A 3,631-nucleotide genomic window follows, 5' to 3' on the forward strand; every position below is an offset into this window, starting at 1 on the left:
TTGGCGAAGGTGAACGTCTGACAACATGCTCGTCTCATGGACCAAAGGAAATCCAGGCTGGGATTGACCATCTGAAGAGCAACCCCGCTGTCACGGCCGGGAGGATGCTGCCTTGCCTCGACCCAGCGACGCACTGACAAGCCAGGCCAGTCAGAGACTGGGACCAAACCCCATCACATCCAGACAGTGCTGGGTTCCCTCAGCCCCTCTGCGATCCCAGAGCGGGTCTGCGAGACCCCTTGCAGCCGACGGCGTGCCTTCGGAGCTTTGCGGGCAGAGCAAGGGTGCCTGGGACTGAAGGAAGGGACAGGCTAAGGAAACCTGCCCCTTGCACTTGACACCAAATAGAGATCCCCTGCATTAAAATAATGGAGGAATTTTATTCCCTGCCAAAACATTGCATCCTTCCTTCTCCGCACGAGCCTCCCGTGCGCTGATCTGTTGGCTCTGAACCGCAGGGACCTGCCTTTGAATCCAACAGCTTGGAGGCTTGCTCTCTTAAGGATGCCTGACCCTCTGAACCCCTCCGAGCTGGTGGGCTTGCACTGGGACCCCCACAGCATCTATCCCGAGAGCCGTGGCCAGACCTGCCCCTGCCCTTACCCTTGAGAGGGGAAGAGCCCTCCCAAACCCTGGGGTGACATGGAGCCATTGCTTTCCCCATCGCCGCTTCTTGCATTTGTGCTGCTTAAAGCCAAGAGGTGGCCGGACACAAATTGCATCCCCGGACCCGTCGTGGGTACCACGCCTCCACGGGAGCCCGGCCGAGTTGTTCTCCATGACGGGCAGCTTTCACCATGGTGGAGCAAAGTCCCTTCGCCGGCTCCAGCACAGCCCAGCGATACCCAGGCGATCGCCGGGAGCTTCGTTATCCGCCGTAATTCGTAGCAGACCGAGGGCACCGTAGGCACCGTGAGGACTGTGGCTTCCAGAAGCTGATGGGAAGAAGAGGAGGAGACAGGGAGGAGAAGCTGGGAGTTGACATTTTTCAACCAAAAGCTCACTTGTTGCTAGAAGTCAGTGGCGTTCCCAGGGGGGAATACAGGTTCCAGGTTTTGGGGTTTTTTTTAATTAATTTTTTTATATCTTTAATTTTCTGCTGGAGAAAGGCCCCAGTTCTGGTTGGACTTAAACTGGCTTTGTCCGGGGGCTTAGAAAAATCCAAGGAAATACAGTTGATCCACGGGCATAGGGGTTTTGGCTCCTCCGCTGAGGAGGGACAGGTAAGAAGGGGAGTGTGAATGTAAGAGCTGAAAACTGTCCAGCTGCAGAGAGTTGGGAAACTGGGGAAAAGTGGGAATATGGGAAAGGGTGTTTCCTCCTTAGACAAAGCATCTTTTCTTTGAAACCTTCCCATGGAGGAAAGCATCCCCTTCATTCCCTAGCAAAGCGTCGTGAGCAGGAATCTGCTTTGCACAAAATCTTTCGCTTTTTTCTGAGCAGAGCTGGTGGAGATCGGGAGTGTTTTAGCTCACGAGCAAAACCTACCTCTTGTTTTCTGCCTTTCTTCAGCTGCCTGCCCACCACGACCCCCTCTGGTCCCTGTGACTTCACCAGAGCAGGGTTTATTCCCGGGGCACGTGCATCTCAGCCCTCCTGGGGTTACTAGTGAGCTGGTTTCTTATCCCTTGGTTCTCCCAAAAGACCCAGGCTGACTCCTAGGAGCTACCCAGGGCTCTGTTAATCTGGAGCCGTCGGCAAAATGAGCGTCCCCCCGACTTTGGGGGCTCCTGGAGTCAACGGGTCCCTTGTTCTGCATTCAGGGGTGAGTGTGCGGCATCGGTGCAGCACTTCCTACATCCCCTTGGCTTTCAGGAAAGGAAAAGGGGATAAAGAGAGTGACTCCGTTTCGGAGCCCGACGCTGCTCTCACCGCTGCTCTCGCTTCTCCAGCCCTGACCTGCTCCGTGCACGCTGCCGGCGCCTCTGCCCAGCTGCTGTGGCCAGCTCGGCATTGGAGGATGCTCCAGGATGGTCCGTCCCAGGACACGAAGGGGGTGAGTCTCCTTAAACCTGCCGCCTGGGAACCCTGGCAGGCATGGGGACACTCGCTGCCCCGCACCCCGCACAAGGAGCTGGGTGCCCTCACCCCCAGGCCTCCCAGTTTGCTCTCTGCCGACTGGGGAGGCATCGAGCTCGCTGCCTGTCCCCGGCGGCGTTGGGCCCTGCCTGGTGGTCCCCGGGACGGGCTTTTCTACAGGATCCAGCCGGCGGCAGCTCCGCGGATCAAGTGCCTATGGAGGGAATCGCACGCCATCGCCTCCGGCGTGGCTGCAATGCCTGTGGAGCCCGTCCGAAACCTGTTGCCTTTCGCTCCCTCCCTTGGCGTGTAGCAGCCTTGCCGTGTTTCAGCAGGTTTCTGTTTTGTGTCTGTGTGTCTGGGGGGCAGACGGGAGGGAAACCGGTGCCAGGAACCACGAGCATCCCTCAGCTCTCCGCTCTCGGTGTCACCTCTTCGGGGTCCCAGCGTGGCGATGCTCGGCGGCGCTGCGGGTTTGCCAGCCGGGTGCCTTGGTGCGGCCGTGTTCTCTGTTGCAGACGTGTTGTTGTCCCAGTAAATCACAGCCTGCTTGACTGCCTGGCGCGAGTCCTTTGTTTCGGGGTGGGTTTCCCAGGGCTGTGCCTGCCCTCTTCCCCGGGGGCACCCCAGCTGGCTGGAGCATTGCGTGGGCTGTCCAAAAAAGTCCCATCCTACTTTTGTGCATGAGTTAAGATCTGGATTTCAGAGGGGAAGGAGCTTCCATCAGGTTCTGGGGAGTTGTGTTTTTGCAAACCCCAAATTGCACAGCACTTTGTAAGCTGACGGATACGGGGTTTTAAAAACCAGGGGCAGTTGGTTTTAATTCTTCTATGAGGCAGAGAAGAGGAGCAGAGAAATCCTGCTACCATCTCTATCTCTAGTATCAGGGCTTTCAGCATTTACCCTGTCACCCGGGCCATTGGAAGGATGCCCAAGTCATCCCACACCTTCCTTAATTAGTGTTGTTATTACAGGTATTAATAAAGCAGCCATCGTGTTTTCCAGCCCAAAGCAGGAGGCAGGACCTATGTTGTCCCTTATTTTCCTCTTGGCAAGCAAGGACCTGCTCCCATGCCCTCCTGCCTATGGTGACCTATGTATATATAGATATATTTTAAAAAAATAGATAGTTGTGGCCCCATTTGTCCCCTCTGGACCAGAGCAGAGGGGCTGGCTGTTTCCATCTCGTCCCCCCGCCTCTGCCAGCCCCCTGTCTCTGTGCCCACCGGGGAAGGTGATTGCTTCCTAATCCTATTTCCCTTCCCAAATTCTCCGCCCTGCTCCAGCGCTGCCCGTCTTTGCTGCACCCTTGGCAAAGCCGCGTGGATGGAAAACGCTGCTTTCCCCATCATCTCGCCCCAGACCGAGCCACTGGGACCCACCACGTGCTAAAAAAGTGCCCGGCTGTGTCTGCCCGCTGTGCCGCAGCAACTCTGGTTTATTAGCCGGCCTTCGGTTGTCTAATTGGGCCGCTAATGAGAGCGGGGCTGGCTGCTAGGAGAGGCTGGGAACTGCCATCTTCTCTGGGGACGGAGTGGGTCTCCCCAGGAGTGGGGACGGGTCTCTGCAGCCGCAGCATCTCTGGAGGGTCCCCCTCAGCATCCCCCTTTGC

This window comes from Aptenodytes patagonicus, chromosome 19, assembly GCF_965638725.1.
Source record: "Aptenodytes patagonicus chromosome 19, bAptPat1.pri.cur, whole genome shotgun sequence".
Lineage (NCBI taxonomy): Eukaryota > Metazoa > Chordata > Aves > Sphenisciformes > Spheniscidae > Aptenodytes > Aptenodytes patagonicus.